General features: G+C 47.4%; 1 long non-coding RNA gene across 1 annotated transcript in view; it reads right to left on the bottom strand.

Annotated features, from left to right (window-relative positions):
* LOC120375494 overlaps positions 1–23318 on the bottom strand; it is a 93413-nt gene that overhangs the window by 3900 nt on the left and 66195 nt on the right. The window lies entirely within an intron of this gene.

The following is a 23318-nucleotide window of genomic DNA, read 5'->3' as shown; positions in this document are numbered from 1 at the left end:
TGCCTTCACCTAATCTAAAACTGTATCAAATGGCTTTTAACCTTGCCCAAGTGAATTCAATTTGGCTACCGGATGAGGATCCAATTCCTTGGGCTAGAACAGAAAAACCACTTACTAAAGCGACGCTCCCAGGGGACTAGCTTCTGAAAGAAAACTCAGAAACGATTTCCAGACCACTAATCCTGTGACAGCTCACGCAAGACAAATCTGGAATGATGAGGTCTTTTTATAAAACACAAGCACACCCAAGGAAACACGGGAGTAGCTTCACAAGTACCTTTGAAGGGGTTTCATTAGCAAGGCTCAGGAGATAGGTAATTCTGGGGAAAAATGATCTCAGGAGGGAGCTGTAAGCTTTGAGGATCTTTGTACATTTCATAAGGTTTGAGAAGTAAAGTAGATCTATAAAAAGAGAATGATAAGTACTTTCAATGGAGACGGACAACACGATCAGAGTCTAAGTGTGCAGGATGATTGGGGAGTTCAGTAATGGGAGATGGAGAATTTTCCCTAACTTGCCCATTCAAATCAAGCCCAGCTTGATAGTGCCTGATTGTCTGTCTGTCTATCTATCTATCTATCCATCCATCCATCCTGGGGGAATTCTGTGCCACTGCGTGTGCGCAGAATTCATGTACCCACAGTTTTTTTTGCTTTCCCGCAGAAAAATGACTTTTTGACAGGGAAGCAAAGGGAAGCTGCAAGAGCAGTCACGCACCACTCCCTAGCAGAGCAGATACATCGTTTCGGGCACGTGGAGCAGTTGGCGGAGACTTAAATCACTGTGGGGCTGGGGACACCCCAGCCAGTGGTTCCTACCCTGAGCTGGGATCAGCTGCTAGTCGCGGCTGAGCTGGAAGCAGGAGAGGACAGGACTTCCTCTTCCCCTGCAAGCAATGTCTTGGACTGTGTCAGACCCATTCCCCAAAGCCTCCCCCAGCTGCAGAAAGCTCAGCATCCTCCCCTTCTTCCTGTCCCCTTCGCTCAACTGTGTGGGGAGGGCTCATTGTATGGGGAGCTGCTCCCCCATCCACCCAACCCCCATGCATCTGGACCTCCCATACCCAGACATCCCTGCCAAGCCTCACCGGGTACATCCAGAACCCCCCTACCCCTCCATACCCAAACCCCACCCCACTGAACCTCAACCCCTTCATCTGGAACCCCCATGCCTCCGGACCCCCACCCCTGCACCCAGACCAGCCCTCACTGAGTTCTCTATACTCAACCCCCCACCCTGATTCCCCACTCCCTGCACCATCCAGAACCCCACACCACTGATCCCAAACTAACTGCACCTAGACCCCCCCACCCCACCAACCCCAACTCCCTCAGAACCCAGAAACTCCCACTGAGACCCCCAGACCCCTCTGCTGAGTCCCAACCACCTTCACCTGGAAGCCCCTGCAGAGTCCCATTGCCCTTGTACCTGGAAACGCCCCCCCCAACGAGCCTCTGTGCATCCAGATCCCCTCATGCCTAGACCCCTCACCCCGCTTTGCTGCCTGCATCCAGATTGTCCCACACAGAATCCTATCACCCCACAACTGGATCCCTCCACACTTAGATCCTGCCTGGTTGAGCCTGCTTGCCCCACACCTGGTACACCTGGCACAGAGGGGCAGGGCACCAGGGTGTTTCTGGGGCAGGCCCAGGCCTTGTGCTGTGTCAGGGTTGAGTGCAACCTAACCACTGAGTCCATGCCCCGGGGTGGGCAGGCTACAGGGTGATCTCCCATCTTCAGCAAGCCAGTGGCCTGTGCTCCCCACTGCCATGCTGGAGCATCTGCATTTATTTATTGACAAATAAAACTTGCAGAATTTTAAAATGTGCACAGAATGTTACCATTTTTTTGGGCGCAGAATGCCCTCAGGAGTAATCTATCCACCCTCTATCATATATTCCTTCCTTCCTATCTATCCACCACGCATACTATCTCTCTATCTATGCTTTGGGAATGTATGGCCATTCTGAGGTTTAGATCAGTAATTTCCGTGAAGATATTATCATAGCTTATAGCAACCCCCTGCCCTGCACAAGCATCGCTGACAGGAAGGCCCTGCCTCTCATGAAAACCCTACTCCTCCCCTACATCTCACCATCCCTACCTTGGTTGGCCTCCTCTTTGCACCTTTAGTCAGACACAAAGGTCTCTCTGTCGTGGGCTACAGGGAAATCACCAATAGCTGTCACTCGGATTAGGGCTTTGGCACTCTTTCCAGCCCTCCCACTAGCAGAGGGGGAAGTGGTCACTAACTAATTACACAGCTTAGTGTAGTCAGTAGAGCCACAGAGCTGAGGCCAGAAAGGACCACCAGATCACCTGGTCTGACCTCTTGCATATCACAGGCCACCAGCACCACCCAGCATCCACACGCTCAACCCAACAACCAAAATGAGACCAAAGTATTACAGCCCATAGGAGACAAGACAATGGTGAGCCACAGGCAGAGCGCCTCTTCCATCAGAGGCAGGGGCAACCCAGGTTGCATGAAACAGTCTGGCAGCTAGAAAACTGGAGAGAACCACAGCAGACTTAACATTTATCATAGCCATGTCCGGTCTCTTCTCTACCACGAGGGAGACTACAGGGAGCAGGGCAATGGAATGGACATACACAGCAGCTAAGACCTCTCCGTGTTTTCTTCCCCTGAACTAGACTTTGTCCCCAGACCCTGATTTTGGCAGACAGCCTCGTCCGGGTGTGCTAATGGGTTAACAGAACAGAGTCCCTGACAGGCAGGTGCCAGTGCAGTGGCTTGATTCCTCTGGCTCAGTCACGGCAGGGAAAGCAGCATGCGGACTCAGCTGCACTACTGACTCCTACGCGCAGTTAATTGAATCGCCCACTATTAGACTTCATTTAAGCCGATGAGTGATGGCTGCCGCGCGAGTATCTAGTAAGGTCACAGCTAACACACTTCCTGCCGAGCCAGTGCAGACCTGCTCCCTGCGCAGTATCACAGACTCCTTCTGGAGAGCCCTAGCGGTGCCTAATTCCCCGACAGCTCAGGGCACATCAGCTTGCACACATGGCGCATGCGGGAAGGAATGCTGCTTTCATCTGTCTGCCAACATGTCTCCTTTCCACTACGAGACTAGATGCTACCCTTTGACCCTACAATCCCCCCTTTCCTCAGCTCCCATCCACCCCTTCCCCAGTCTGGCTCCCCCCTTTCACCTCAGGCCTGCTCACAACCTCCCACGCCATCCAACCTCTTCCCCCCCATCCCACTCAGAGATCCCCTACAGATGTATTTCCATGCAGCCCCCTCTTTCCCCTAGGCTGCCCACTCTCTCCCTGTCATATCAGTACCAGTCACAGTGCCCCCCTGCCTGTGCTGTAGGGACACTTCCCCTTGTGGAGCTGCAAATACAGCAGTGTGGGACAGACCCCCTCTTCATGAGGAGGCTGAGGATGGTTCTGCCTTGGGATGGGTGCAGGGAAGGCACTTTTTTCACCATAAAGTTGACCGCATTGAAACAAATTGGGCCTCGCCACTGCAGTTCCCTGCACACAGCTCTCCGCCTGCCCCATTCAGAGTCAGGGCTACAGTGAGCGCAAACCGTGCCCATATAAAGGAGCCACATCCGCCTCCCAGAGAGAGACATGGCTTGTCTTTGTATGGCAGGATCATTATTATTGGCAGTTAAGGGACAGATGCTGACAGAGACTTAGGGAGAAGGCTGGCTTGCCTCACTCGGGATGGGTTGTTTGTGAGAGGGGCTGATGTCTGGATGGCACTGCAAATGTTACACAGGGAGCCGGGGGCACCGTGTACTTAGAGAGATGGACAGACAGAGAGGGAAAGAAAGCAAGAGAGACAGACAGAGGGAAAGGAAAAAAATGACAGCTAACAGCGAGAGTCAGAAGGAAAGAGGAAAATGAGACAGAAAGACAGAGGGAAAGAAAATCAGACAACTAGACAGAGAAAGTCAGAAAGAAAGAAAATGAGACAGCGGGAAAGAAAGAATGACAGACAGAGGGGGTGGGGGAAGAAAGACAGACAGATTCGAAAGAGTGAGACAGGCCAGCTGACAGAGGGAAAGAAAAAGCCAGGCTGACAGAGAGAGACAAAGAAAGCGAGGCTGAGTGCTCAACAACTTCATTTTGCAAATGAGTCTAAGCTGGGTCTGCAGGCCGCTCCCCTCCCCTGAGCTGTGTTGTTGCTGTGCGGCAGCGTGGCTAATGAGGCATCTGCTCTGTTTGACAGCCCGCATCTGCTGCCACTTGCCTGCTTCTGCCAACCTCCCAGCAGCCCCCTCTGCACCAGGCCCAGCCGCTTGCACAGAAGCAGCTCTCCCTTCCAGTCAGGTGTGTGCCCTGTGCAGCCACCTGCCCCGTCCCAGGCATCCCTCCGGTGGCCATGTGCCAGGTGAGGGACCAATGCTGATGCCACGGTGGGGGTGGGGGCAAGGAAGGGATGTGGGGGGAAGAATGTGACTAAATGAGGGAGATCCCTCCTGAGACACCTTGAAAATGAAGCAGCCCCTTTAAAAAGAGAAAGACACAGAGCGTGTTGTAGTGATTCAGGGGTCTTTGCTCCAAAACACGCCTGAGTCTGTCTCTAATTGTCAGTATCAGACCATAAAATTTTATGTTTCCCATCTTCTCCCGGCTCTCTTTTTGTATTTAATGTAATCCTCCCTATTTTACAATGAGATGCCAGGCCGGCATTAAAATATAATATTCAATTAATGCCAAACCACATGAAAGGGCAGCGCAGGGACGAGGGAGGGGAGCCAAACTGTTCTCTCTCAGCAGGGAGACGGGAAATAGACTGATTGGGAGAGGCTTTAAAGGAGGTAAAACTGCACAGTAAAATCAGGGATGGAGCTGAAAACTGGATGTTAGGGGAAAATCTGGATCCATGTATGGCCAATCTCTAGCCAAGGTGGGAATGAGGAAGGGAATGCACTGCCTGGCGAGAAGCAGAGGCTTCCTTCTGCTTTGCTTAACACAAGCCATGTGTTTGGGCTTGGTCAGATTTCACCAACCAAGCCGAGTCCAGTGGTGTTCCCTTTTGGATGGCTGGAAATGGTATTAGGTTCACTAACTGCTGCTCTTCCCTCTAAGGGAAGGAAGAACTCTGGTGCTAGCCAGGTGGTGCTGTGTTTCTGAAGGGACTCATTTTCGGAGGAGATTTTAAAGCAAGGTCCTGACCAATATTGGTCATTGGAGATCCCATGAGACTTTTGTAAAAATAGGCATCTTAAATGTAGTGTCTTTGCTAAATTGTAGTTAATTTAATTCGCTAACAGTTTTAACTAAATATGTTAATCTGGCCTACATGGGTGTGTAGAACCACAGGACGCCATTATGCAATTGACGTGTTCCACCCCAGAAATGGCTGCATTTCAGCAGTGGAAAAGTATATAAAAAAAGACTGTTGTAAAATCAGTTCATGATGCTTACGAAGCACTGAGTGATTCATCAAAAATGACTAATGAAACGTGCTAAATAAATGGCACAAAATCTGACAGCAATTTGTACATTTCATCCAAACTGAAATGCTCTTGGTTCATTTTTGCCATCCTTAATATTAGACAATGAAAAAAAAGTGCTACAGGGAGATACTGACATGCTATCATTAGTGATAAACTGTATAACATTGAAATAACTGGGTCAGACAAGCAATGGCTACAAATCCAAGAAAGACTGATCCTAATTTTGTGACTAACTTCAAGGTAGGGACTCAGGACACCTTGGTTCTATTCCTAGCTATACTATTGACTCATGTGACCTTGGGCAAGTCACTTTCTTGCTCAGTGCCTCAGTTTCTCCACTGGTAAAATGGGAATAATACTGCATCCCTACATCACAGTTTGGTTCATTCATTCTGGTAAAGCACTCTCAGAGGAGAGGTGCTACATAATAATACTTAGGGTTCCCATAGTGATTTTCATTCACAGATCTCAATGGATGTTTAAAAAAAGAAAATCGTTATCATTATCCCCATTCAATAGATGGGGAGAATGAGGTACAGAGAGGAGAAGTGACAACAAGGTCAGCTCCCAGACTACTGCACTGGGCAGCACAGCATGAGGAGGAGGTGACCAGCCCTCTGTGGAGAAAGAAGTGGTACAGGACTATTTAGAAAAGCTGGACGAGCACAAGTCCATGGGGCTGGATGCGCTGCGTCTGAGGGTGCTAAAGGAGTTGGTGGATATCATTACAGAGTCATTGGCCATTATCTTTGAAAACGCATGGCAATTGGGGGAGGTCCCAGATGACTGGAAAAAGGCTAATGTAGTGCTCACCTTTAAAAAAGGGAAGGAGGATCTGGGGAACTACAGGCCAGTCAGCCTCACCTCAGTTCCTGGAAAAATCATGGAGCAGGTCCTCAAGGAATCAATTCTGAAGCACTTAGAGGAGAGGAAAGTGATCAGGAACAGTCAGCATGGAATCACCAAGGGCAAGTCATGCCTGACTAACCTAATTGCCTTCTATGAGGAGATAACTGGCTCTGTGGATGAGGGGAAAGCTGTGAACGTGTTATTCCTTGATTTTAGCAAAGCTTTTGACACAGTCTCCTGCACTATTCTTGCCAGCAAGTTAAAGAAATATGGGCTGGATGAATGGACAATAAGGTGGATAGAAAGCTGGCTAGATCATCGGGTTCAACAGGTAGTGATCAATGGCTCCAGGGGCGGCTCCAGGCCCCAGCATGCCAAGCACGTGCTTGGGGCAGCATGCCGCGGGGGGCGCTCTGCCGGTTGCCGGGAGGGCGGCAGGTGGCTCCGGTGGACCTCCCGCAGGCATACCTGTGGAGGATCCGCTGGTCCAGCGGGAGGTCCACCAAAGCCGCAGGACCTGCGGACAGCGGGACCAGCGGACCCTACGCAGGCATGCCTGCGGGAGGTCCACCGGAGCCGCCTGCCGCCCTCCCGGCGACCGGGAGAGTGCCTCCCGCGGCATGCTGCCGTGCTTGGGGTGGCGAAATGTCTAGAGTCGCCCCTGAATGGCTCCATGTCTAGTTGGCAGCTGATATCAAGCGGAGTGCCCCAAGGGTCAGTCCTGGGGCCAGTTTTGTTCAATATCTTCATTAATGATGGCGTGGACTGCACCCTCAGCAAGTTTGCAGATGACACTAAATTGGGAGGAGTGGTAGATACGCTGGAAGGTAGGGGCCTAGACAAATTAGAGGACCGGGCCAAAAGAAATCTGATGAGGTTCAATGGGAACAAGTTCAGAGTCCTGCACTTAAGATGGAAGAATCCCATGCACTGCTAAAGAGTAGGGATCAACTGGCTAGGCAGCAGTTCTGCAGAAAAGGACCTAGGGGTTACAATGGACAAGAAGCTGGATATGAGTCAACAGTGTGCCCTTGTTGCCAAGAAGGCTAACGGCATTTGGGGTTGTATAAATAGGAGCATTGCCAGCAGACCGAGGGACGTGATCATTCCTCTCTATACGGCATTGGTGAGGCCTCATCTGGAGTACTGTGTCCAGTTTTAGGCCCCACACTACAAGAAGGATGTGGAAAAATTTTAAAGAGTCCAGCAGAGGACAACAAAAATGATTAGGGGGCTGAAGCATATGACTTATGAGGAAAGCTGAGGGAACTGAGATTATTTAGTTTGCAGAAGAGAAGAATGAGGGGGGATTTGATAGCTGCTTTCAACTACCTGAAAGGGGGTTCCAAAGAGGATGGATCTAGACTGTTCTCAGTAGTAGCAGATGACAGAACAAGGAGTAATGGTCTCAAGTTGCAGTGGGGGAGGTTTAGGTTGGATATTAGGAAAAACTATTTCATTAGGAGGGTGGTGAAGCACTGGAATGGGTTACCTAGGGAGGTGGTGGAATCTCCTTCCTTAGAGGTTTTTAAGGTCAGGCTTGACTAAGCCCTGGCTGGGATGATTTAGTTGGGGACTGGTCCTGCTTTGAGCAGGGAGTTGGACTAGATGACCTCCTGAGGTCCATTCCAACCCTGATATTCTATGATGCTATGATCTCCAATGTCACCCTGAGCATAAGTGGCAGAAAAGGTCTCATGAAAGACAGTCCTATCCTCTATGTCTACTAGCATGGTAGTGTCTCAGGACCAACCAAGATTTGGTCCCGATTGTGCTGGAAACTGTTACAAATAGACAGTCCTCTTCCAGCAATGGCTAATGTCACCGCACATACCTACTGTGATCATTACCAATGTACAGCTGGATATGGATTGAGCCCTGATTTGTATTGTGTTAGATCCAGTCCTGCTCTTCTGCTTTTCCCATAGCTGCATACAGCTTCCCCTCTCACCCTGGCCCCATGTGACTCTCCTCTTTTCACCCTCGTCCCAGCCATCTCTCTCCAGCTCTCCCTGGCCCTACCCCCATACTACTCATATCTATTAGACTAATCCGGTATGGTCTGAAAGAGTCTTAAATCCTTCCTAGGCATTTCCATATTTCTGAGGTTTAATGCATCACATTTAATGTTGTCCATTTGGAAGCCAGCAGGAAATGTAATTTTCAGGTACAGGGAATTTGAGCAATGAAGCTCCCTCGTCCCCCATATCTCAATCCACCTGCGTCCCTAGAACCATACTGAACATGGGAGAGAGAAGCACCGTCCAAATAAAACTCACCTGCTGGGGGATTACAGACAGAAAAAAAAAGAGCTTGCACGTGTCCAGGGCTGACGGATGGAATTTGGGAGTCTCAGTCCAAGCTAAGGGAGAACGTACTGTGCTAAACACACATTCTGCACTGGGCACTTCATCTTCGGGAGACAACTTAGGGACTTTAATAATGTTGACTGATATTAATGAAAATGGTCGGTCTCACTTAATAAATACAATGCATTCTCAAGCCGTCAATCTCAGTTTTCTTCTCCAGGTAACGCCGGACAGGCTTAGCCAAGAGTCTTAGAGACAAGACCACTTGTTAGTGTGAAGGTAGCCAAGGTTGCAGGTGGAGTCAAGTCTGGCAATGACTCCTCCTACCTTTACTGTGGTGTCCTGGGGCTACCCCATTGGGCATCATTTTGATAAGGAACCCCAGCCTCTAAAAAGTATTAATCAAAGTCAGCCCATGCAATTATTGTTGTTTATTAGTATGCCAGTTGCTTTTTGTTCATGTCAGTTGTTCATACATGTACAGAAGACATCCAGCGACTGACATCCTGGTGCCTGCCTTTTGCAGCAGATGTCATGCTCGTGGGGAAAAGCAAAGAGGAAGTGAAAGAAAATGTAGAGAGCTGGAGGTGTGTACTTGAAAGAAATGGCATGAAAATCAGCAGAAATAAAACAGAGTAGATGGGCAGTGGATTCAATGAGACTTTGCAGGAAGACAACAAGACTGTAAGTCTGCAGGGGCCAGCCACTACCAAAGGTACAGAAGTTCAAGTACCTAGGTTTCAACAGTACAGGATAATGGTAAACTCAACTACAAACTTGTACACAGAACAGGAAAGGCCTGGACTAAATGAAGAGAAGTGAGCAGAGTGACGTGCGCCAGGAGATGCCTATCAAATTGAAAAGTCAGATCTACAAGAATTTCCAGTTTCCTTGGTCTCTTCAATCCTTAGCACAACAAAAGGGTTAGTTTTAGGCATACATCAAATGGGCCAAGATGGCTAACTCCATTGTAACTTCAGTGGAACAATTCAGTGCAGTCACCAGAGGGTAACTGAAAGCAGCTGTGGCCCATTATCAGGGTAGGAGCCTCAGACACTCCACACCCTGGTAGGATAAAAAAGGCAAGAAGTCTTGCGCAGCACATGATTGTGCTAAAATGAATTGTAAAGAGTCATACTGCAGAGATATGCAGTCTGAGAGGAGGAGCTGGGGCACGGGAGAGGTGTGGGAAGCAGATGTTTGAGACAGGGACCATCTTTTTGTCTGGGTTTTATACAGCACCTGGCACATGGGAGCTTCTATACACTACCCCAATAATAATAATATACATAATAAACAGGGCAACTTACAGGGCAGGTCCAGCTGGAGCAAGATGTGGGCTAGCAAAGCACTTCAACCCTAAACCTGCACCCCTTTTGTGCCAAACCCTCAGCTCCTCCCACCCACCCATGGCTATCAACATGAAAGTGAGCTCATTAAAGCCAGCAATGCCTGCTGCAGCTTTGGTCTCAGAATAGCCGTTTGCACCTCTGTCTGATAACAAGAAGCAGCCAGCATATTCGCTGGATGTGTCATTGCAAGCAGGTGCAAGTACCGTTCCACTGTCTCAGCAGCTTTGTTAATTACTGCATCGCTTCATGATGCCCAGTAATTACAGCACTATGTTGGTTCTATGATGGCACGCAGCTACAGATAAAGGCCCGTTGGTATATTCCACTATAAAGCCTCTTTCTTCATGGGATTCATTATAATTCAGCTATTTCAAGGCGCCGAGAGACAAGCAAACAAGTTCTGTCTGCCCAGATGGGATTTTGTTGCTGTTTTGTTTTAATTTGGAATGGTTACAAATGGGAGATTGGATTGCTTGGGAACAGGATACACAGCTTCTCCCCGTAAATCACGGATTCAAACATGGAGCCAGGAGGCACCAACTGACCATCACTGCTTAGAGCAAAATGGCTTACATGAAAGGAGTTTGAGGACTTTCCGTAGGGAAAAATCTAGATTGTATACCCTGAAATTCCAGCTGCAGTTGTGCCTCTGGTCGGCAGTCAGGCCAAGGTCTGAACCAATATGGAAGCTCCATCTGTCCACCGGTGCACAAAGCAGGGAGGGGAGTAATGGAGAGAACTTTAACTTGCCACTGCTCAGATGGTATCTAACCATGTCTGAGATAGAGTGAAGAAGTTCAGATGACAGTAAGCATTTCAGGCTGCTGTGACACAGCCTAGCTATAGAGAGACAGGATGGTCTAGTGAATAGGGCACATGCCAGGGATTTAAGAGACACAGGTTCAATCACCTGCTTTTCAACAGACTCCTGTGTGACAGTAGGTGGGTCACTTAGTCTTTCTGTAACACAGATAAAAGCCTTTTCCTACCTCCAGGAGTGTTGTAAGGATAAACACACTATATGTTTTGAGGCACTGAGATATCACAGTGACAGGCGTAGAGGTATGGACTGAATGCTTATCTGTCTATTACTGTTTTTTCTAAAGTGCCAATGACTTCAGGGGCATACAATAATTAAAGACTGTGCCCTAAAAGATCTAAAATGATTTCATTCTCAGAGCTAGATCTTTACAGCAGCTCAGCATCTGGCCCTCCATGTCTAACTCCTCTAGTGTGCACAGTCCTATTCATTTGAGTACATTCATTTTTCTTTCTCTGGTCACTCTCGAAGAGCAAAGTCACAGGAACTGTAAACTTGGCACTTTCAGAACTATTTACGAGCGTTAGGCTCATGTAGGGACCCAGCTCATCCCCTGTTCACACGCCTTTGGAAAACAGATGAAAAGTGATCTAATTAATTTCTTTTGTATTTCTTACCAAAGTTGTTCAGACCGTTCATTGCACATAACATTAATTATGAATTTTCAGTTTGCAGCCTGCACCTGATTTTTGAATGTGTTTTCTATCCCTAGTATTTGCCAAATAGTTCAGATGAAGAATTTTCTACCTGTAAGATGTTCATGGCTGTGGTCAGCTAAATCACATGGTATCACTGTTGCTCCCTGATTGGATAACTGAAACATTTAAAACAGGAGATAACGAAGAGCAAATAACTCCATCCCTGGGATTAATTTTTGGCTGGCTCATTGGTGTTACATTCATGATTTCTTTGGGAATCCTGCGCAATGCAATGGATATCCTTTGGTTATCCAAATACTCCTGAACAAGGAACAGGTGATGCCATGATTCACGGTGAACCCAGCTTGCTGCTTTTGATCAGGACACTACTCATGAATTAGCTTGTTTATTCATCAGCTGGCTCTGTTTCTTACTGTCTGCTTTGGCCATGCTTACTCACCCTGAGTAACACTGATTTTAATGGCGCTTTACAGTATTCAGTGAAACGATTCGCAGAGCACTGTACTATTCGGTGCGGTGGCAGATCCTAGCACTGGATTTCTCGGCTTTCCTAAAATATGTCTACCGTGTAATTTCTAGCTCAGATAGACATACCTGCATTAGCTTTGATTGAGCAGCCCTGAGTACGTACCTAGGGTTTCAGGGACAGCTAATCCCTCCTGCTGTTGCAGCTACATTGCTATTGCGAGCAGACTAGTGCAATCAGAGCTAGCATGGGTATGTCTACTCAAAGAAAAAATTACCCCTTCCAGCTCCACTCTAGACATACCTATTGTCTACACTAGCAGTGCTGAACTGATGGCCACACTGGTGGGGATTATTTTACACAGACAAAGGCCCTCGAAATCTCTCCTCAGTGCTCATTCCAGCAAGCCCCATTGAGTACAGTGGGTGTTGTATGACAGAAGGAAGTCTGCTGAATTTGGCTGAGTGCTTTGATCATCCAAACATGAGGACAGAGCACTCATCAGACAGACAATCAGCGCTCTTAATTTTTTCTACACACTTCACAATCATCCAATTGATGTGCAATTATCTCCAAAATACTTTGCTGTCCATTACTCCCCTCTTGTTATTTTAGATTTTCTTTTGCCGTTCTGTGCCAGATAACCTCAATTTCTCCCACATTTATTTCAGTGGATAGTTGTTTGCAATCATCTCTCATTAAATGGAAGAAACAAGCAAAACAAACAAACACACAAACATCTCCCCCGCTCCGCTCCCCCAATGTGCTCTTGACAAGTTGCCATATATTATCTGGTCAAATAAGCCCCACCACATCACAGGAGTTATATTATTCCCTTCAAAAATATGCACTTATTAAAATGTAAAACAGTCTGATCGTATTGAGGAAATACATATTACATATATAGGTTTTCTTTCATTATCCTTGCCTGTAAAATATACCACTTATTTATTTCAGATTACTTTTTAAAAGAATGTGTTCAGGGCTTTAATTTCGTTTTAGGAATTGCTTTTCGGCTCTTGATTTACGACAGTGTTCCTTTTTGCAGAATAATTCCCAGGTAGTAAACAGAGCTTATCTTTCCATTGGAGACAGGGCCCTGACACTGGGGGGTAGGGGCGGGGAGGGCTGGGGCTCTGTTCCCAGGGGATGTGACAGTTGGATACGGAGTGTTTCAGGTTCATTGGGCTAGGCCGAGAAGTAAATTTTAAGGTGGTTTAGAAGATTTGCAGCACCCAATTCTTTTCAGCTATGAGGAGAAAGATGAACCGCTGCCAACCCCAGGTGTTAAAAAATCATGAGTTTGTCCTGCCCCCCAAAATCATGAGACTCGCTTAAAAATCATGAGGAGTTTTTTAATAGTAAATGTGGGGGCTCCTTTTATTTGGGGGCTCTGGGTTTTGAGCTTTTAGGGATCAGGTTTTCAAGCTTTTCTCTGGACTCACAAGAGCTTGAAACTTTTTAAAAGAAATGAAAGCTCAGTTAATCACATAGCTTCAGGACCTGGGGCTTTAAGAAAACCACCAGCTACACAAAGCTCAAACTAAAATCACATGAGCTGTCAACACCATAGAAGAGAGGTAATAAGTGTGGATAAAGGTCATGCTAGCTATTTTAGGTACCTCTGTGGCTATATATATATTACTGGGGTGTCTGAACATCTTACAACTAGGGCTGGGCAGAAAATGGTTCTCCCGTCCTATGAGAATTTTCGAGATTTCAAAAAAAATTTCCCTTCCAGAATCTAGATGAAATGTTGGAATCTCAAAAATGTTCAGGAACCGACAAACTGAATAAAACTTTGGTTTGGGTCAATCATAACGTTTCATTTTGAATTGTTTCAATTTTAGCTTTTTTTAACCTTTTCAAGTGTAAATTAAGTGCAATTTGGAAACAAAAAGTTATTTAGAAAATGTTGAAATGGGACACTTAGACCATGTCAAAACTTTTATTTTTCCCAACATCTTTTCGAATCGGGAGATTTGTCCAAACGGACCTTGGTTCATGAACAGGTTCAGTTTGGACAAATCAATATTTTTCTCTTGAAAAAATGTTTTGTCAAAAATTTCCCAACCAGCTCTACTGAAAACGCAGCGCTCCAAGGCCAAGTGATTACTCCACTAGCACCCCTGAAATCTGTGGTAGAACAGGGCCTTGACCCCCCACTCTCGGAAGTGCTAGGCAAGTGCCCTGACCACTACTCAATCACCCTTCACTCCATTAGACTCTTGCACAGGGCATACCGGAGTTGATCTTGCACTCACGAACGTTAATGGCAGAAGCCACTATCTTCAGTGGCAGCAGGACTGAGTCCACAACAGGCCTGGAAGGATTTGATTTTCATCAGTAAATGTCAGTAAACATTGATTTTACTGTATGTCACAAACTGATGAAAAAATATTTTCACTGATGATAATGGAAATTGCTCCCACTGTGATTCACACCATGGGTAATTTTAGGAACAGGGAGATACTGGGGCTAGGGCACTGCTGGGAGGATGTAGGGGGTCTCTGCCCAGGTCCCCCCCAAGACATCACTCTTGGTCCTGTCTGGTCCCCACATGGCAGTGGCCAGGCCCCAGCATTCTCCGAGGTGCCCCTTGACCTGGAGGCAGTGGTGCGGGGCTGCCAGGCAGCGCTGGGAGGCCAGCTGTGGAGCCTGTGCTGGAGGCCCGGCAAATGGAGCGGCACATCTGGCAGCAGCTGGCTGGGCTGGTGAAGTACATGGGTGGCAGGTGCCCCAGCCGGCATCCCACCAGTCCTGGGCACCGACCTATAGCAGCTGGCAACCAGTGCCAGTGCCTGGCTCTGGACCACTTGCAGGGGGAACTGGTGACTGGGATGCCAGGGACAGCAGCAGCAGCTGCCTTAGCTGCAGTTACAGATGGGGAGACTGACACCGAGAGCCCAGAGCAGCCAGTGAAGAGGAGCTGGAGTAGAAGTGCCTCGCACTTCCCAGACATGAAGCAAAACCTGGTTTAGAAGGAGGGAGAGAAGAGGGCGTGACAATTGCAGCAAGGTGAATGCCGCCACCGCTTGAACCGCACACGGCAGAGCCGAACTCCACATCTCCTCCAAAACCAACATTACCAACTTCTCTTCTGTACTCTCTCTACCACTCAAATGCGGGACCTTGAGGTTTGACCTTGGTGTCAAACATGCACATTCCTACAACTCATAACTTTCTTATCGATACCACACTCAGAGCACGAATCCTGGCCACATTCACTCCCATGGATGGAAAAATAAATGCTCTGAGTTCGTGAGATTTTCCCCTAAGTACATGATCCATATTTTGAGTTTTAAGTATAAATCCCCTACTACATACTTATTTCTGCACAATTATTTCAGTATCATAACTAATGTAAGTCTCGGCTGGGTACTCTGAGCGTCTAGAGTATATAAGTTAGTTAACAGCTTCTTATCTACTTAATACGTTTTTGAGAACCGCCTGGTTTTCCATGGTAAATCTGAACTCCTGATGTTCCAGGGTTCAGCCAGTCTAGAGTCTTCTGACCAGCTTAATTGTTTGTTCTCTTGAAGGCTGAAAACAGTCTGTGCACTATTACAAAGGGAAAATCTTCTAATCTTGACTTCCATTTTCTGAAACACCCCTTCCCCCCGATAATTCCCCACAGCTGTGAAAATGTATATAGATAAAAATGCTTAAAAATAAACATCGACACTGAAATGATAAAAAAAATCAAATTCTGCCAAGCCGACCCATCATGCATTTCAAAACGGTCTTTCTCTCTCCCTCCTGCGTCCTCTTCCCCCTTCCTTCAGCAGTGATATTACATTTTATTTGCATATTGGAATGAACAGGTTTGTGTGCTAACTGAGCTGAAATGAAAGGAGCCTGGGAGCAGGAGGAGCTGAGCTCTATCCCCACTGTTGCCATGGACCTCTGAGTGACCATAATATGCAGCAGGGTCAGAGGAATTGGTTACAATACACTGAATACAGGTTATGTCTATGAGCTCGGGGTATGATTTCCCTGCTCGTGTGCACACTCAGGTTAGCTCTCACGGAGCTAGTGCAAGTGAATATAAACACTGGTGTAGCCGTGGTAGCATGGGTGGTGGCAGCAGAGGCACAGTTCAGCTGTGCTGAGTGCATGCCCACTGGTTTCAGGCACACTTAATGAAAGCTAGCGCAAGCGTGTGCGCACGAGCAGGGGAACCGCCCCCTCGCTCGTAGCATAGATTGAGCTATTTGCCATGAGTCAAAGCCAGATCTTTGACTCAGCTCCCCTCCCCTTAGATTCCATGGGTGAGTGTGTCTGGATAGAAATCTCTCATTGGGGGATTCCGGATTCCAGGTCAGATCAAAACACAAACAAGGCCTATTTTCCACTTCTGCTTCGGAGGCAGCCCAAACCTCAGACGAACATTCCAGCTCACAAGATTTCCACCTGGAGGGCTCACAGCCGTGGCTATGTGGCTAGTGAGATTTCTGAGCCATCAGACTTGGTGCCTAAGCCTGAGTCTGCCTCCAACCCAAACTCCAGCCAACATCCAGTGTAAAAATTGCCTCTTTCAGTCTATCTCTGGCACACGTACTAATACCTAGCTCTTACATAGTGTTTTTCATCCAGTGATCTCGAAGCACTTTACAGAGGAGGGCAGTATCATTACCCTCATTTTGCAGATGCATAAAGTGAGCTACTGGGAGAATAACAACTTGCTCAAGGTCACACCATTTGGCAGAGGCAGGAATTTAACTCATATCGCCTGAGAGCAAATCCTGTGCTCAGTTCACTAGACTACACCGTTTCCCCTAGCCCTACGCTCTCAAAGCACTGTGACAGGATATCAGATGCGTACAGGAACAAAATATTCCCTAACCATCAAGAAGAACTATAAAGAAGTCAAACAACCAGAGGGCCCAAAGGAGAGCGAAATATTGGATTTGCAAGCCGAGGAAGAGAAGAGGCATAAAAGTGAGGGGGAAAAGGATCCTACCCCCGCACTTGCCAGCTCTCTCTTGTAATATCTGGGTTCTGAATGAGTGGTGTCAGGACCACAGTCTCTGTGGTTAGCTATACATCTCCAAGGGCATTCACCCTATCACTGCAGCACCACTTCACTATTTTGGATCTCAGTTGCTCTCCCATAACATTTCTGCAGCCCATTTATATGGCAGTGTAGGCAAAGCATCCTCTGCAAAATTTGTACTGTAGCACTTTACTCGCCACTCAAACACAGCCACCTCTGGGGCAGAACGCAAGAGCTGTTTAACAGCACTCAGCAGCGCTACACTAAACGTACGTGAAGTGAGAAAGCTTCCTGTATCCAAACTGAAAATGCCGAAGGAATTTAACAAAGCAGCATGTAAGTAGGTCAGGATTCTGGGGACTCCACCATCAGTCTTGTGGAAAATTCCATAGGATCCCTAGCAAGCACAAGTACTCAGGTCTGCGGTGTCCCAAAGAGACACTGCATCCAAATGGCAGCACTTCCAGCAGCACAGCACCCAGACACCTACTACAGCTATTGTAGTGCTCACTCTGGTCCTAGCTCAGCAAAGTATTTAAGCACCTGCTTAATGTTAAACACATGGGTAGTCCCCACCTTGGGCCTTAAAGTTGGGTAGGAGCTTAAATACGTTGCTGAATTGGGTCCTTAGTGGGAATCGTGCCACTGATTGAACCAACCCCACTCCCCACACTACCAGGGCTTTCCTCGGCTGTCTCCCCTCCCAGTACGAATAATCCCCAACACAATTTAGTTTCTGAGCTCTTACAAAGTCACGCAGCCTGGGACAATGTGGGGGCAGGCAAATGACTCACTGATTAACACTAAATAATAATTCTTCATACAGTACAACAGGAGTTTGAGGGGGCGGGGGCTGACTTTCTAGTTGATTTATTGACGTCTGTTCTCCCTTGCAAGAGCTTCCCTACTGGATTCCCCATTATTGCTAATGGAAGCTGTGTGCAAGAGTTGAAAGGATATTTTCATTGTCTGACGGAGGGAATTAAAAACACAACAAAGGAGCCTACTCACATGAGATGTTAAATGAGTAAGCAGGAGTAAAATGCATGGCTGGTTTTCTGGAGGAACAAGGCTTTACAGTTTTCTCTCATTACGCCCCATCACATACTTATTGCATTAACAGTGCTGTTTAGCGAATGTAGCAGGGGGGTTTTGATCAGAATTTTCATTACAGTGATGAAATATTGCAGACTTTGAAAGGGAAGTTGTCAAGTAATCGAGGCCAAGAACATCAATCTTAGAGGAGAGAAGGGACACCATCAAGAGCACAGTTCCCTGTGGAGCTGGAGACCCAAGCAAAAGAGCATAACCCACCCCCTTGCAGGCTGTGGCTGCAAGTGCCATGGTGCATCCACTTCATTTACGATGGCTGCTGGAAACTAAAAGGTGCAAATACCCCAGGCAAAATTAGTGTAATGGATATAGATCAACTGAACAGTTCCTAAACCAGCCCCAAAGGACAGCCCATTCCAAAGCATAAGGGTAACTGTGTCTCATTGTAACCTCTCCACACTATCCCGTTCCCTGCAGCGTGCTTCTCCGTATCTTTCTGCTGCAGCTACTGTTGCCTTCTGTCAATAACCAGATGTGCCTCTGCCCAATTCTCAACCTTCCCATCCCAGATGTCTGGCTACACAGCTTCCCCTCTGCAGCCAGCTCCCAGGCTACTGCCTCCAGCTGGCTACTCTAGCTCAGACGTCTGGGTAGAGCGGTCGGGGGAAGATACCCAGGAGCGACCCAGCTGACTCTTTACAGGAGCATTGGAGGAGTGTGTGAGAACCAGGAAGTGAAAGTGACCAGGCCTGTTTAACTTGCCCACAAGAGAGGAAGTGGGAAAGGTCAAGCAGCAGCGCCAGGGATGGAAAGTAAATTAGAGGCCAGGTCAGAGGGAAAAGTCTCTACATAAAGCAGAGAGGAACTCCCCCCTCTCTCCAGCATCCCTATAGCTCCACCCTTCTCCTTGGCTGGTGCAGGGATCCTGTCGCAATCTACAGTAACAACTGACCCAGAACATGTCTTCTGTGGATTGTCCCCACAAAGGGGATAGGAAATCCCACAATTTAGCCTGGAAATTATTCAGTAGGGAAGGGAGGGGCTGAACTAGAAGGAGATTCAGTCGATGAAAGCCAGGACTCTCAGGAGATGTGACTGAGGACCAACATGCAGATTCCCCATGTCCCTGATTTTCCTCTTGGCCCTGTGACAGGATGGCTCCAGCTGGCCGCTGACTCTACAGCCAGGCCTCTCCCCATGGGGAAGGGCTTTCTGTGCACAGAGGGTGAGTGCATGTGATTCAGTATTAATTTGTTTGCTTCCTTATGGATTATGGAGCCATCACCCCATGACCTACCCACTCCACACCTGCAGCAGCTGGTCCCCAGGAAGCACCCTGCAGGGTTAGGAGAAGATTGCTGCTATTTACTACATGTTAGCAAAGGCTGATGTAGGGGAACCTTGAGTGAGGACCCATCTGCATAGGTCATCAGCAGTGTTTGAACTCAGGAACCTTAGCATAAACCTCTGCCACTGGAGCTTAGCTCCAGTAGTAGGCTACTATCCTCTACTGAGACAGCCACAAGAGGGGGACAGAACACACTCTGCATTAGGCTACACCACACTTGGAGTGGGGATAAACATATGAATTCAGTCTCCAGAGTACTCTGTTTGGTCTCTCCCACAAACTCTTACACCACCTCTTAAAAATTAAATCCAGATCTGGGCTGCATTCAGTTGCACGAGATCAGTTTAGAACGAGAGACTGTTTATTAAATTAAGACATTTTATCTTAACCTGCACCTTACTGGACGGTCCTCTAGTTTTAAAGACAATATCTACCCTTTTGATCTGAGCTATTAAATAGGTGATGAGACGGTCACACAAAATGTGTTTGTATTTTCCAAACCATCTTTCTAAACTCTCACTTTTAGGATCCAAGCACATGAAAAATCATTATTAAAATCGAGACCCCCCTAGGAGTTTCGCTAAGTGTTTGCTTTTTGATGCAGTGGCGAAGATTGCCCAGAATATCATTTTGTGTGTTCAAAGACTCAAGAATGTGCTAAGTGGGAAAAGTGTGTATGTGGGGGGGAAACAGCTAATGGTAAGCGATATCTTAAAAGCACAGGAGAGGTTGAAAATGTGAATCCATGTAGAAAATAATATACTATTATTTAAAAGAATAAATTGCCAAAATGACACTATTTTGCGATTCTGTCTCTACAAGACTCATCCCAGCTGAACCCCTGATGTGCAAGGTGGGGTTTTTTTTTGTTTTTTGTTTTTAATTTTTATAGTGATACTATTAAACCTACAGAAATAGCCTAGTTATTTACCAAGTGATTAAACCACAGTCATTTATTATCGTTTTACTAGAACATTGTTTTCTTGGGTCTCCAGGGTTTATTGTTTCCAGTATAACACTCACCCCTCCTTCAACAATAATCCCCTTTGCTTTGACTATATTGCCTTATATATTTAGATTTCTTTTAATGTTTTGCATAAAATTCAAACTCTAATGGGCTTTATGAGATGCACTGTCATGGATCCAAACCCTTATGAAGATAATTATCTTGTTCATTTGTGTTTTCATTACACTGAGAAATACTTCCCCTCCACCACCTCCACATTTTCTTCCCAAACCAAATAGCAGGGGTCTAATTTATTTCTTTTCCCTTTTCCAGTGAAAGAACGATGCACAGACTAGCACTTTCCTCCTCTTTTGTTTAATAGAAGACGGTTGATTAAATACTTGGGATGGGGGGCAGATGAGCAGAGAAGACAGTACATTTTCAGCATGGTATGCAATACAGCTGGCATGAAAACATCTGGGCCTGGTGGAGAGTGGGGTAAACCAGGAGTTGCTTTGCCCATGGAGTTACATGGGAGCTGAACTCACTGGGAAAGAGAGAAGAATCAGCCTCTATCTCACTGGCAGCAAAACCTAGGCAAATGTTTCAAAACAATATTTTCATAAGCCTGCGTAAAAGCAAAACATGGCATGTCCCAGCATGAGTTCAGTGCTGCGAAAAGGGACCTGCCTAGCTAAATCCTGGATTGGTGGGCAGAGCCCAGCAGAACAACAAAAGGCCCTGACCCTCAGAGAAGGGAGGGGCCACAGAACCCAGACTTGGGGAACAAGAATGGAAAAAGGAGATGGGGGTGCAGATCAGTGGATTCAAATGAGGGCTCTAGAAGGGGGACACTGAACAAAGAGCCCCGAAGAACACCCAGTGCCCCAAGGAGTCTAAGGTGTCACCAGTGGACCCACCCAGAGGAGTTCTGCACAGATGGGTGAATGGACGAAGACCCAGCAAAAGTTCCCACAGCTACAGAGCCCCCTCCCTACATCCTGCTTCCTCCTCCTGGCCCAGATTAGAGAATCTGGGGGTCCCCTAACCTTCCATAAACTAGATAGCAAAGCACCCTGCTCCACTCACAGATCCCCAAATGCCCCTCTCACCCCACTCCACACATACCCCACCCCCATAGATCCCTGAATGCCCGTCCCACCCCATATATACCCCAAAAGCCCTCTACCCTCCATTCATGCTGACAGCCCCTCCATACCTTCCAGCAGCCCTGACTTCCATCCCATCCCACTCACTGCACTCCCCAACACCTTGGAGCGAGTGGCATTACAACCGGTGCAGTGCAAATTGGTTGGGTTTTGTTTGTTTGTTGTTTTTCCTGGTCATGGGGGTCCCCAAAGATGGGGGCCCAGTGCAAGTGCACCTAGTGCACATTGGTTAACCTGGGCCAGTGGTGGCCATCTAGACTAGTGCCAGAAGGGGGCTAAAAGGGAGGTCTCTGGACTTTTTGGGGAAAAGGACAGGGAGCCCTGGAGACTGTTTATCCATGAAATAGTGGCAGGATGAGCAACAGCAGGGCATACATTACCCACACTGGCCCCGCAAGGTGCCTCAAACCAGACACGGAGGGATCCTCTCTCAAGGTCAGAGGTGAGTTGAGTCTCAATGAGCCATTCAGTCTTTGGTCTCTCTCCTGTGATTAGGGTGACCAGATGTCCCGATTTTTTAGGGACAGTCCCAATTTTGGGGTCTTTTTCTTATATGGGATCCTATTACCCCTCACCCCGTGTCCTGATTTTTCACACTTGCTGTCTGGTCACCCTACCTGTGACTGCCAAGAAAGAAGCCACTTGTCGTGAGGATGGGGCGGAAGTTGCATTGTGGATGTAATGTACTGATTTATGTGCATTGTTGCCCTCCAGTGGCTGGTCCAAAGAAAGGCTAAGGGACCTCAGTACGTCAACATATAATGGCCCTTCATTAGCACAAGTGGTAGTGACCAGCCATTTGGAACTGCATGTGCAGGACTCTAGTCCCACCTCCCCATGTGCATGCTATTTATATAACCACAGTAATAGCTTCTCTTTGCACAGATAGATTCATGCCATAGACAACTTTCTTCTGGTCCCAGGGCTGATACCGGCAAACCCCTATGACACCGGAGAGCTGTGAGATGGGAACTGTTCATTCCCAAACTGGGCTGAAACTGAACGGCTCCCATCACACAGCCATGAGATGATTTTACCCTCCCTTGAGACAAATTCACTATTGTCACCACCACAAGGCCATATCGGCTGGCAGAAATGGTGAAATTTGACTGCGTATTGAATTGTTTTGATACTCATGAGAGACGAGCGAGCACCAGCACAGCAGAAATAAGTAGTCTGTGCATGGAGTGGCATTGCCTGCTTAACTCTCTGCACATTGAACTGAAGGTCTAACCGTTAGCTTGAATCTGCACCCTCATTGCTGTCTTTTATTGCTGGGTTTCCAGTGCCCCGTCTCCAGCGGGAAAGAAGAGAAAGGCAGAGGAGAAAGAATAGGGAAGTCAGATACACTTGTGCTACAGCTGAGGGCAGCCATGCATGATTAGGGTGAAGGGAAGTCAGTATAACAAGCAGGGTATGGAATCAGCATCCAGGCTTTTACTGTACCTTCCTTTGTTATTGTTATGGATAGCAGAAAGGAGAAGCCAGTTTGGGCAGCATTAGGGACCGGGTGGTGCATACGTCTAACTAGCCATGGACTTGGACCAAAATCCAGGATCTCTAAGGAGGATGCAAACCCAGACCTACTTCTGAATTTCACAGCTGTGCCCTCTGATGTCCCTGGCTACTCTTTAAATCAAGTCACTGAGATTTGAAAGCATTTTGCACTAACAATGATCTTCGCTGATCATGCCTGCACTGCATGGGTAACCACATAGCACTGACTAAATTCCTAAACTCCTGTGCGTCCATGTATTGGGTTCAGTGCAAAACCTCAGATGGATTTTCTAGGGGGAAATCTCTGGTCTGGAATCTGGGACGGTGCCTGCTCCCTGCGGCGAGGCGCAGGGCGGGGCGAGCGACACCGGGCTAATCCGTCCTGGGACTGGGGGTGCCTCCTGTG

This window comes from Mauremys reevesii, linkage group 12, assembly GCF_016161935.1.
Source record: "Mauremys reevesii isolate NIE-2019 linkage group 12, ASM1616193v1, whole genome shotgun sequence".
NCBI classification, from domain to species: domain Eukaryota; kingdom Metazoa; phylum Chordata; order Testudines; family Geoemydidae; genus Mauremys; species Mauremys reevesii.
The sequence above is the reverse complement of the archived record's forward strand: the minus strand, read 5'-3'. Positions and strand labels throughout refer to the sequence as shown.